The following is a 14,420-nucleotide window of genomic DNA, read 5'->3' as shown; positions in this document are numbered from 1 at the left end:
TCTCTGAGTCCTATTGATGAAACATTTGAGAGCTTTACTCTTGGTGAAATATCCTAAGAATATTCCCTCATCACATTTTGCATCGAATTTGCTCTAATGTTCATTCCTCTTGATATAACATTTGCTACCAAACACTCTGAAGTAGCTTACCACTGGTGTCTTACCGGTCCAGTACTCATAAGGAGTCTTGTCCTTTTCTTTCTTGATGAGTACCCGATTCATTATGTAGACTGCAGTGCTCAACTCTTCTCTCCAAAAGGTGTGAGCAACCTTTCCTTGGATCAACATAGTTCTAGCCACTTCAACCACAGTCTGGTTGTTCCTCTCTGCTAAGCCATTCTGTTGTGGAGTCCGGGGGGCGGATAGTTGCCTCTTGATGACATTCTCTTCACAATATTTTTTGAATTCACCGGAAGTGAATTCCCCTCCTTGATCAGTTCTAAGGCATTTGATTCTTCTACCACTTTCCTTTTCTACCAGTGCTCTGAAAGTTTGAACTTTGCAAAGGCTTTAGACTTGTCCTTCAAGAATGTGACCCACATCATTCTTGAGAAATCATCTGTAAGAATCATAAAATACCTATCTCCCTGCACACTCCTAGTTTTCATAGGACCACACAAATCAGTATGCACAAGATCAAGTAAATTGTCTGCAGTGAAAGATTTACCTTTGAAGGTTGAGGAAGACATTTTCCCTAGTTGACACTCTCTGCACAAAGGATTTTCTAGTTTTCTCAACATAGGCAATCCTCTAACTACCTTGATCTTACTAGCCTTCACAATATTGTCAAATTTTAAATGGTAGAGTCTCCTATGCCATATCCAGCTATCCTCAAACTTAGCCATAAGACATGTACTGACATTAGCATTTAGCTGAAATAAGTTACCTTTGGTCTGCATACTAGTAACCATCAGATCACCACTCTTTCCTTTGATTTTGCACACTCCATTTTTGAATTCCAGAGTGAGTCCAATATTATTCAATTGAGCAACACTCAAAAGGTTGTTCCTTAGACCTTCTACCCAATATACATTGTCAGCACTGCTTCTTCCATTCAGAGAGATAGACCCTCTGCCTTTTACCATACATGGTGCATCATTACCAAAATGAACCACACCACCATCATACTCTTCCAAAGATAGAAACTTACTCTGGTCACCAGTCATATGGTAAGAACAACCACTATCAATAATCCACTCATTGGAATTATCAAAGTGGGAGACAAGAGCCTTCTTGTCTAACACATCTTCCTTGACTGCTACAAACACAATATCTTCATTTTCTTCATCTTTTGATTCCTCATCAGTGACACCTTCATCAACTGCTACAAAACAGTTTCTCTGATTTCCTCCTTTGAGCTTCTTGAACTTTTTTGGTTTGTCCTTACTATCACCATTAGGACAGTTTATAGCAATGTGTCATATCTGGTTACATGAGAAGCATTTCAAAGGAAGCTTACCTATGTATTTACTGGTTCCCTTAGGAAGTCTCTTGGCAAGAAGAGCTTCAAATTCCATTAGGATCTCCTCATCATCCATTTCTCTACTTTGTCTTGGTTCACCACTGGTACTAGCTTCTTTGCCTTTTCTAGATGGTGCAGCAGATGCTCTAAAGGCTGATTCAGTATTTTGAATACTGCCATCATAATTATTTAGCTCATAAGCTATTAGCTTTGCAATGATTGAGTCCAGGGATACCTTTGTCTTGTCTACAGACCTCAACTCCTGAATAGTTGCAACCCTTATTACATAGACCGGTAATAAGGATCTCAAAACTTTGGTAACAACAGTGGAATCTTCAATTTTACCACATGCACTCTTGATATCTACAACAACAATTTTGATTCTTATTCCATATTGTTGAATGGTCTCCCCTTCAACCATCCACATGTCTTCAAAATTTCCCCTAAGGCTTTCTTCCTTAGCTTGTTTCACACGCTCATCACCACCATATATATTCTCAAGGGCATCCCATACTTTTTTGGGATTATCTTTGTCTTGAACATCAATAAACTCAATGTCAGATAAACTACTAATTGGAGCTTCCATGACTTGCCCATTCTCCTGAATCTCTCTCTTTTGGTCATCGGTGAGAGTACCGGTAGGGATAACATAAGCATTCTCAACATAGCTCCAATGTTGAGCACCCATGCTTCTAATGTATATCTTCATTCTGTCCTTCCATATTTTAAAGTTATCTCTATTGAACTTTGGACCTTCCCTCTTCATCATTACAATAGGATATTTCCCTCAAGTGGTTAAGCTTACAACACAGAGGACCTGGAGGATGCTCTGATACCAATTGATAGCTCAATGATGAATAGTGACTACCAAACCGGTACTGAGAGGGGGGGGTGAATCAGTACAAACACAAAATCTTCTCTTGAACCAGTTTGACTGCAAATAGTGCACTTGACAGACAAGCACTAATACCGCTCTAAACCAAATTACTATTGGTTAAACATAATGAGACTGCGAAAGACATAAACCAACAACACTCAGCTTTCCATACAATCTACTCCCTCGTTTTCACTTCATCCTTATGCATGAACAGATAATCTATCATCAGAGATACAATAATTTACTAGAACAACATGATTCACCACTGAACAGGAAATAACAAAACATCACATGAAAGAGGCATCACACATGACACACATATTTTTCACGTGGAAACCCAACTGGGAAAAACCATAGTGGGGATGAATACCCACAAGCTGTTTTTGAACTCTTTAGAAGTTCGCTCTGTTAGGAGCCTAGTTCGGTTAAAGACTATTACAATAGGTTATGTTAGGAACCGATCCTGTTAGGGATCACCTGGTTAAGGGATGGCTAGAATAGCCAATTAAGGGTTAAACCCTATTAGAGGTTACCTTGTTAGAGGATTTTATGAACTCAATGGCTTTGAGTCACCCTGTTAAAGGATTTACAACAAGTTGGTTAAAGCTACCCTATTAAGGGATTTTCCAACTATTGAAGTGATTAGAGATCAATAGGTATTACACTGATCTGGTAATAGCACTCAATGCTAATGCAGATCTGTTTTAGTTCCTTCCTTCTGCACACACACTTTGCAGGTATCAATTATCTTATTTGGTCTAGCAAGAATCATGTATCTCTGCACTTAGATACACACATAACATTTGCCAACAAACTCAACATGAAACACAACATCGACCTTATAGGAAACAGATAGGTCAGTAGCATAAACCCTAAACCCTAAACATTTAGATTGAGCAATTTAGTCAATTCAATCCTGACCATTGAACACTTTACATTTGAATACAACGGTCTTGAATAGATCTCAAGACATTCTCCATCGTTCGTTCTTCACCGCTTCATGAAGGCGATAACCCTTCACGCATTCTTCGTCATTTGGAGGGATTTCGCACATTCTCGAGGTAGATAGGATCAATCCCTTTCATGCAAGATCCTTCACGCGCACGAGGTTGATGTGGCAACACGATATGATCTCCATTACAATGCTAACTCATCACACAATGTCGTCGGTTGAATCACACAGGCTCGAAACACTTCAACCGGAAACCCTGAGGTTGGGACTACCAACCAGTAGTCATACCATATTAAACCTTGATAGAAAACATTCCATTTACTAGTTCACTTGGACAAATGTACTATTTCACCTTTTGCACATATACCGGTTCAAAATATTATACTGGTTCACTTTGCCAGTTGCTTAACTTCAATAAACCGGTTCACTCTTCAACATATTACTAGTTCACTCTTCAACATATTACCAGTTCTCTCTTCAGCATATTGACATCAATGACAACACAATATCATCATGTCAACATACTCTGCACATATGCCAACATCTCTAGAATTAAATAACACACTTCTTAAATAAAATAAAATATTTTGTTCAATAAAAGCTAAAATTTTATTAAATGTAAGATTTTAAAGATGGAAATATATTCAATATCTTATACATAAATGCGTTTAAAATATTTATATCATATGATGCTTGTAATTTATAATTAAAATTAAAACTAATTTAATTAATGATAAATAAATAAATATATTAATTTATTTTTATATTTATTTTGAAGTATATTGCTTTATTCTAAATCTTTTTAATCCATTTTTGTTTAAACAGATTAATTTCTAGTCACTACTTCGAATATAACTATTATAAATTTATAAATATTGGGAATACTTTTAACTATTTATTATCATTATAATTTTCAACATATTAAAAAATAAAATATAATCAATATAATTTAAAAACTATTTATTAACATTTTAAATACTATAACTCTTCATATATAATTTCGGGAATGAATACAATTGTCCGTTGGATGAGCATAGATCAACGATGTAAGGTGTATTTTGGTCTGAATGTGGGAACGATAATTTTTTTTGCTAACTTCTACCAGAAACACGTGTCATTGAACACCGACTGAAAGAAAGGCTATAGCCCATGGGACGATGAAATATTAGGTGACATGGCATTTGGGTGGCAAAAACCCTATGTATAATGGGACCCACAACAACTGACCATTTGTATGTAGTGATATTGCCTTATCGTACGCATGCCACTAAATGGTTAACATTTAGGTGGCTTTAATGTCGGCTTGTGTGGACAAATTGTGCAGTTGAACTAGTACATGCAGAGGAATGATGGCAAAGTTTGTGATTAATGGCAAATGTTGACGGCCGCTGACATTGGATGTCAGAATTGAGTGTGAGGTGTTTAAAGCTTGAGTGGATTGGATGGGTCATAGAGTGTAGTTGGATTGTCATTTTCTTGGTATCATATTGTCCACCCTTGCAGTATTGTCTTGGGTTTCCTAAGTAGCATGGAAGATAATTTCTCCTTCCATGCTGATAAGAAATTAGTCCCATTTCTCAAATGATTTACGGTCATGAGGATGAAAGGTTTGTTCTTGTTTAAGGATGAGCAATTGTACGAGTGTGAAAATGTTGTCGGGAGAGGAAATTGTCCATGTAGGTCATCACTACAGGATGAACATGGAGGCATATTCATTGATTGTCGCTTAGGGTTTCTAGTTTGAGGACAAGGTGGACAAGGTAAAAAATGCCCTAAGAGTTGTAATTGATTCCAACTACCTGTTAAATCTGGATTGTGTTTGTGCTCGTGTGGTTTCGAAGGTGGCATTGTTTCTAAGGCAGGGGTGGCTGGTTTGGTGGCATCACTACCACTCATTTGATGGGTTGATGATGATTTGAAGGCAAGATGCAGAGCTCTTGCTTGGCGCGGGTGGCAAGCCTTCAAAATGTTCGCAAGGTTGATGCAGTCTGATGACGTTTTAAGGGTCCTTCATCAAGTGGCACGAGCAGAGGTGGGTTGAGAGTTGTGGTCAAGACCCAAGACTACCAAAGCAATGAAGTGGTTGTCAGAATTATATGATGACCCAGAGCACAAGCCACTTATGGGTTAATCCTGCTATGGTTGGTGGTGTTTATTATTGTCTGTTTGTATCTTTTTGTTCCATGTTTGTTTGTATCTTTGTTCCATGTTTGTTTTCTCCCCAAATTTGTATGTACGAGGGAATGTTTTCTAACAATTTTGGTAGGCCGAATTGGAATTGTGGGGTTTCTGCATGTAGTAGGGTTTTTTTTGTTGGGAATGGTGGTTTTGGGGTTGTTTTTACTATACCACCTATACTTGCATATTTGTAGTATTTTATTTCCAAGTAATACAATACAAAAATTATCGATAAAAAAAAAAGAAATATCATGCAAGTTTTGAAATTATATATTTAATTCATATATTTAATTCATATTTAAATCCTATTGATAATGGGACTGACAACAACTGACAACAGATACCGATGTTCGTTGGATGAGCATAAATCAATGGCTTAAGGTGTATTTCAGGCCGAATGTGGGATCTCTAATTTTTTTTGCTAACTTCCACCAAAAACACGTGTCATTGAACATTGACATGAAAGAAAGGTTATGGCCTATGGGACAATGAAGTGTCAGGTGATGTGGTGTTTGGGTGGCAAAAATCCTATGTATAATGGGACCCACGACAACTGACAAAGGATATCATCATCCGTTGGATGAGCACGTATCAACGACGTAAGGTGTATTTCGAGCTGAATGTGGTAACGATAAACATTTTTTGCAAACTTCTACCAGAAGACTTCCATAAACAATAAACATTTAATTAAGTATAGTTAAGTTCTAAATTTGTAATTGTATACTTTATTAAGTGTAATAAGTTCTATTTCTGACAAAAGTTGTAAAGGATTAAAAAGTCTTCAAAAACATTCAGGAAAAGTGACTTGTGTGACGTGTCAAACTGTCAGTCCTTAGAATTTAGAAAGAAGCAATGACTTTTTTGCCTTGCAGCAGCAAATAGTTATTAATAATAATTTATATAATTACAACATGATTCTATAAATTTTGCCCATTAGGTTTTATTTTTGAACTTTTGAGAGTTTTCAAAATAAGGGACTCATATTGGTATTTCGATTCTTGGACAAACAAGTAAATCTAGGGAGATTTAGAAATGGCTACTAGATTGAGGAATGCAATAGAGTTTGTCTATGCCAGTCTACTCAAATATAAATTCTAGGTAAAATCTAGAACACGTACATCCTGCATTTTTAATTTTTGAATCTCGTGGTTTACTGTTTAGATTGTAAAACTAGAAATAGGGAAAATTGAGGGTTAGCATTATTTTGAACCATTAATAGTATCGATGATGGGGAAACCAGATAGTACAACTAAAAACTAGGTGAATAAAAAAATACTTAATCAAACTGGTTAAACAACAGGTTTCACTGATGAATACCATGATTTTAATGACCCTGTTATCCATGGTAAAAAGTGAATCATAGAAATTAGATACGCATTGTCTAATAAGGTGAGAGATCCAGATAGGGAAAAATATATTGTCTTTAACACAATGTTAAATGGAAGTACACATAAAATTACATTGTGGTATGCTAGACTTCCCAACATGGTGTTACTTGAAGTATTCCCTTACCCATAAATTGTCATGGTCTGTGCCCAAAATTATAATGAAGATACAAAAGCAATTGTCAATAAAAATACTCAAGAGGAAATTGTGTCCATAACTGAGAGAGAATTTGCTCGTTTGTTGAACCTAGGTTTTGATTCACAAAACTCAAATGTCCACATTGACCTAGGAAAGCTGGCAGAACAATATGACAGAATCGATGCAATTATAAAGATTTATTTATCAAAGGTCTAACAGTGTGTGGTACTCAATTGGATCGAAATAATAAGCCTCCTTATGATTATAATATTTTTGTGCCATGGGTTCAGGATACTATTTCCCTGGTAACATTTTACTTGGGATTAGAAAATGATAGGGAAGTGGGTGCCAACCTTCTTGAAATGATTTTTAATATCCATTGCATAACAAAACCAGTAAGATTTAATTTTGTTGAGCACTTTGTTCAATCCATGCAAATATAATTACTAATGATTAAAACAGGTTCCTGCAAGACATTTAGGTTCACATCCTACTTGTGCTATCTTCTTCTATCAAAGTATCGTGCAATATTCGAGACCAACAGGCTTCACATTGAGGTCTATAAGATTGATGAGAAGACTCATAACATAACAGAGTGTCCAATATGGGAATGGACACCTAAGATAAGGATGAATGCTAACAAAAAGAACTACAACCATTTTGTAGACTTCTTTTTGGCACCAATGTATAATGAAATTACAAGCACTCTAATGCCTAGATTTTCTGTCTTGTAGAGATTGCATTCAACTCAGAAGTCAAATACAATTTGTTGACTGGTTCTTCATGGAAGAATACACTATGTTAAGGTTTTACGTATCAGCAGTAGAACCCCACAAACTTCCAATACATGTGACAGAGAGGGTTTTTGCATTGGAATATGTATGACAATTGGAGAGAACATATGTACACTTTCATGATCAGAAAAAGAAGCCTATTTCCTTCCTTGCCTTTCTCATATGGAGGTTTCACATTTGACAAAAAAACATTCAAAGTGGCACATGATTTTTTGACAATTTTTAGCTTTGGTGTTGAGGGTCACTGGTAGTATAATCCACTCAACATCATTCAAACAAGGCTTAAGAAAAATGGGAACTCTGAAAGGTTATGTCAACATGAAAGTAAACTATTGCTAGAAAAGCTTAAAAACATGGACTCTTGGGATGAGGTAAAAAAAGAGATGAAGAAAATTTCCGCTGACAATAAAATTTCAATAGAATAATTGTCATCACAAATTATGGCATTGCACACAAAAAAAACAACAGAGTGGGGCATCCAAAATCAAAATGAGAATAGGAGGTCCTACAATTTTTACCAAAAAGCTACTGATCCATCTAACAAAGCTATTCCCAATAAAATACTGCAAGAATGTAAAAATAGACATTGGACTCAAACCAAAATAAATAATTTTTGGACTATGAGGAAGAATGTCGGTGAACCAAAGACTAGTGCAGACTATGATGAAAATGATGAGGATATTGAGTTTAGCAAATTGTGAAATATGGAGCATCCCATAGAAGGATATGACAGAAGTGGTGATGAAAATGAGTATGAGGTTGAGGTCACACCAACAACTACTACAATCTCTACAAAATTGAGTGGATTTGATGCTTCCATGAAAGAAAAATATAGCAAAGGGTCAAACATTGTGGAAAAAGTGAGTTTTCAAGGTGGTGGTCTAGGTCCTAGAGGAGAAGGCCCTTGGTTTCTACTTGAGGTACCACCTCCATCAAATTCAAAATCAAAACATCTTGAGAAACCAATCATTGGACTTGCTTCGTCAGATTTATCACAGAAAGGTACTACTCGTTACCTTGCATCTCCACTTCAATTTGTTAGATTTTCAAATCCAACTTGTACAAACACTCAGATTCAATCACAACCACTACCACAACATGGTATTCCTATTGGTGGTCAATCAAGTGCCACTGTCACTAGTGGGGAATCTTGGGATAGTATTCCTATTAGTGTTCAATCAAGTGCCACTTCCACTGGTGGGGATGACATGGGTACTAATACTAGTTGTCCTGATCAAGTGCAACAACAAGATATCTCTCACAAGAGGACAATAGTAGTAGATACTATATAGAATCCTAGTGATCAAGGCAATGTGAAGAAGCAAAAGGTTATGACAACAATGACTAGTACAAAACACCTTTAGGATAAACCCCTCAAAAGAGTAGAAATACTACACTTGCAAGTGAAAGTGGGATAGGATTAGGAATGACTTTTGGTACTCCTCAAAATGCATTAGTTAGAACCATAGGCATAGGTGGAGCCTCATAAATCACTGCAAGTGCTATTTCACCTTTCAAACATTCAATTGCTTTAGCAAACCCAGATTTTTCGTTACAATGATTTCTTTAATAAATTTGCACCAAAAAAAAATGAATAAAGAAAAAAAGAAGACATTGAAGAGGGGTGCCCTTATTGCAGCTTTAGAGGAACATCCTGCATCGAACGGGGTATTTCCCACACATGACTCGAACAAATGATTGTTATGCCCCCAAATAAAGATGAAAATTCACCACAGAGTCAGATAGATCCCTCTATATTTCATGTTAGCACCATCCAAATGGATTTTTCTTTAAAATATGAAAAAAATTAGTGTGTCAAAAAAGACCAACGAAGTGATCTACACTTCACTGCTAAAGATGGAGAGAGAGAAAAATAAGGTGGAGAAACAAATGGAAGAGTTATAGGTAGACCTAACAAATAAAAAAGAAAAGAGGAAAGCAACAAAAAACAAGTGCAATGAATTACAAAAAAGGATAAAAAATTCAGCCTCTACCTCAACAATAATAGAGCAGGAACAGATGGAGCCAGATTTGAAGGAACTGAGGGAAAAATTGGATGAAAGCATTAAAAAAAATTATGATGAAAGAGCCTCCATAGAAAAATTATACAAAAACCTGGAGTCTGCTGCCACCTTAAACAAAAATTTACAGAAGCAATTGGAGCATGAGATGGAAAAAGCAAAACATTTGGAAGAGAAAGCAGAGGAAGAAAGAAAAAATGTGCACAAATGAAAGAAGAGCTACATAATGCAAATACTAAAATTAAAACTTCAGAAGACAGATTGAAGGACAATATGAAAAATACAGTGAAGTATATAAAAGAAAACATTTGGGGGCAAATAATGCAAAGTGACAAGTTGTGAGAAGAACAAAAATGTTTATTCAAAAGAGAATATTGCAAAACAGATTTTGCAAGAAGCCTATAGTAACAGTTACAATTATTTGGCATCCAAGGGAATTAAGAGCCACATTGATGCCTCAATCAAGGCATCATCTATCATTCAAAAATGCCAGAAACTAAGGGAAGCACAAGAAATTTTGGATAAACTTGGGAAAAAGACATTGAAGCTGCAATAAAAGACAAACAATTTGTTAAATCTTGGTTTGTCGAAGAGTGTTGATACATCAAATAAATTCATTGGAAAAGAAGCTTTCAAAAAAAATGATGGAGGAAAAAATGAAGTTTGATTTCAACTTGCTTCTTAAGGACACAACTCCTCATAGATTTCTGGATTTCATCAAACCATTGACAAATTTGAATGTTGTATTGGGCAAAATAGTGGTGTCACGTCACTCTTCCAAATATGGATTGCTGACGAAGTTGCAATTGGCTTACTATGATTTTAAAAAAATTGAACTTCCATCAGACGAAGAGTGGAGCACCATACAAAAAATGACACAAAGATCTCATTAATCATAGTATGTATTGCATAGTTTTTTGTATTTACTCTTAATTTCAAGGTTTTCTACTTTTTTCTTTTTGCAATTTGGCATCGCTTGAAATAAATCTACTTTATGAACATGAAAAATGGAGCACTCACTATTACTCATCCTACCTATGATGCACACCTTCAACCTTGTAAATTTGTATTCTCAAATTCTCTCAGGTTTTAACTTTCCTGCATTTCTCTATTTCTGATTTCTAGGTTTTGTGCACTGCTATTCTGTATAGATCTAATTTGTCATGGCTTGAATTAAGTTTTAAGTTTGAACTCTATTTTTTGAATAGGACTTAGGAGACATGTAGCAGTTGCTAAATTGCTAATCCAACCTATGATGGTCATAGATACTTTCAGCCTTGTAAAATTGTACTTAGTTTCTGATTCTGATGGGACAATAGATATAGTGCCTTGGTAATTGATTTTGATGTCAAGTCTCCACATGTTGTGCACTGACCTGAAGCTTGTGTTGCTCCCTTGTTTCTATAAAAGGGAATTTAGGGTCATTTGCAAAGGGTTCTGAAATTTGGTATTGACTTTTGCATAGAGAATCACACAGAGTTGTGTATTGAATGAATTGTATCTTATGGCTATATTTTGAAAGAATTAATGAAAATCTCAACATGTCCAAATAAACATCTCTCTATCAATAAACACATTGTGCTCTTTTATTTTGTTATTTTCTATCTGAAAAATAGAAAGTTGAAAAATGCAATTGCAATTCAATATTAAATTTTAATTGCAAAAAGTTGATAGACACGTAAAATATCATCAAGTTATCAACCACAATAGTATGTTTTTGTAATATGAATGATGAGATACAATAATAAGATTAATAAATACCTACGAACTGGTAGTCCTAAATCTCTTACAGTTGCCATTCCTCCTCATTAAAATCAGAGCTTCCTTGATTCTTGTCTATGTTTTCTTCACTCTGAGTCTGCATACCTCCACTGAACTGCATTCAATGCTACCAATAGGTCAAGTACATGAGTCAATTGTCCCACTAGCACTTTGGTTTGAAGTGTTTCCCAAACCTCTTCTTTCACATCTCAACCTCCAGATTTTCAGTGCCCTATCGTAAGGAAAAGTGTTGACATCATACCTAGATGTATAGAGCCTCAAGCAATTTTCTAAATTTGTGTCTAGTTTTTTTCTTAGCTTTGATTTTAGGAACCCCAAAGCATTGAAAACTCTCTCATCCTCCACCAAACCCAATATCATGCTAAGACATAAATCAACAAGCTTGAAATATTCTGATATTGAATCATACAACACTTCATCCTTACCTAGATCTGTTCAAAGCCTTGTTATTGATCCCTCTTTGTGGGGGTTCTCCATTCTATCATATTGTTCCCTCATAGTGTATTCAAAATAGGATGATTGTGTTGATATGTGGCGACTGATCAAGAAACCGATGTTGTAAGAAAACCCTAAAAATCACTTATTATAAGTAGCTAGAATGTAAAGGCATTGTAATGATGTTGTACTGATTTTTTGGATAATAAGAAAAGATTGGATAGTTGTGTTTGGTAGATGTAGCCCATCTTGGGTGAACCATGTTAAATATTTGTGTTATCTGTGTTATGCATTTTTTTTCATCATTTTGTTTTTGTATCTGCATATAATTGTTAATTTTTTTTCTTCGGATCTGCCTAAACCCTAACAAATGGTACTAGAGCCGTGTATTTTTGTAAATTGGCAAGGACTTTCAGTTTTGAGTGGGAGAAATGGATGAAACCAAACTCAAGGTTGAGAAGTTCAATGACTAGAATTATCATTTATGGAAAATATAGATGGGGGATAACCTATATCAAAAGGATCTATGGCGTCCACTAAAGGAAAATCAAAGAAACCGACTGCGATGTTAGATGAAGATTGAGATATTCTGGACAAAAAGGCACTAGGAACCATTCGGTTGTGTCTTGCGTTGTCTGTAGCATTTAATATATTAAAAGCAACAATGACTTTAGATCTAACGACGACACTGGCTAAACTGTATGAGAAACCCTCAGCTTCGAATAAGGTATTTCTTATGAAGCATTTATTTAATATGAAAATGAGTGAGGGAGGATCTGTAGCAGATCATTTAAATAAATTTAATACAGTTACCAGCCAATCAACTTCTATAAATGTTAACTTTGATGAAGAGGTTAGGCCTCTCGTAATTTTATGTTCTTTGTTAGAAAGCTGGAATAGCTTGGTTATGGCTATAAGTAACTTTGTCTCTGGTTTAAATACTTTGAAATTTGATCATTTTGTTGGTGTTATCCTAAGCGAGGAAATGCGACGAAAAAGAACAGGTGAGACTTCAACATCATCAGGAACTATTTTGAATGTTGAGAACAGGGGAAGATCAAAGGCAAAAGGAAAAGGCCATGGGCGTGAGAAATCATGAGGGAAGTCAAAGAAAGGTCGCTCTCAATCCAGAGGAAAAAAAGATTACTGGTACTGCGAAAAGCCAAGACATTTAAAGAAAAATTGTTGGTCTTAGAAAAACAAAAAAGGAGATGGAAATGAAGATGATAGTAAGGAAGCTAATGTTGCAAGTAATACTTTACAAGATGCCTTGATCCTATGTTTAGATGATGTTAATGATTCTTGGGTAATAGATTCAGGGGCTTCATTTCATGCTACACCCCATAGAAAGTATTTTCTAGAATATGTTCAAGGTGATTTTGGACAGGTGTATATGGATGATGATGAGCCTTGTCAGATTCTTGAAAAAGGAAAGATAAAAATCAAGTTGCAAAATGGAAATGACTGGTTGTTGCAGGAGGTAAGGCATGTTCCTAATTTAAGAAGAAATTAATTTTTGCAGGACAACTAGGCAGTGAAGGTTGCATAGTTACCTTTACAGACAATTTCTGGAAGGTCACTAAAGGTGCATTATTAGTAGCTAAAGGTGCAAAGGTAGGCACATTGTATTAATGTACTAGTAATACTTATTCTACCTTAGCTGTTGCAAAAAAAGTTATTGCAGGGACAACTACAATAGATGTTGTAAGGACAAATTCAAAACTATGGCACCATAGACTCAGGCACATGAGTGAGAAAGGGATGAAAATTCTTCACTCTAAAAAAACTGTTGCTAGGATTGAAGCAGATTTATTTAGAATTTTGTGAAAATTGTGTTATGGTAAACAAAAAAGAGACGGATTTCTTAAGATTGGAAAAGAGAAGAAGAGTGAGAAATTAGAGCTTCTGCATTCAGATGTATGGGGACCGGCTCAGGTATCATCTCTTGGTGGCTCTTGTTATTATGTTATTTTTATAGATGATGCAACCAAAAAAACATGGGTATATTTCTTAAAACAAAAATCAGATGTTTTTGAAATGTTTAAGTAATGGAAAGCTTTGGTTGAGAATGAGACAGGCAAAAGGTTGAAGTGTCTCAAATCTGATAATGGAGGTGAGTATTGTAGCAAAGCATTTGACGATTACTATTCTTTCAATTAAATCTAAAGGCAAAAGACGATTCTAGGAACCCCACAAGAAAATGGTGTGTCTAAGAGAATGAATAGGACAATAATGGTGTTGGTAGTGGGCCAATGTCCCTCGCGGTGATTTGGGACATGGTTTAATAGCCTCCTATGGATTCTATAAGTCTAGTGGTTGTATTGGGCATTGATAGGTTGATCTTTTGGTGCAACGGTAACCCTAGCTTGTAACAAGTGGTATCAGAGCTTGGTCA

Source organism: Cryptomeria japonica, chromosome 5 (assembly GCF_030272615.1).
Source record: "Cryptomeria japonica chromosome 5, Sugi_1.0, whole genome shotgun sequence".
In the NCBI taxonomy this organism is placed as follows: Eukaryota; Viridiplantae; Streptophyta; class Pinopsida; order Cupressales; family Cupressaceae; genus Cryptomeria; species Cryptomeria japonica.
This window is presented reverse-complemented; position numbering follows the sequence as displayed.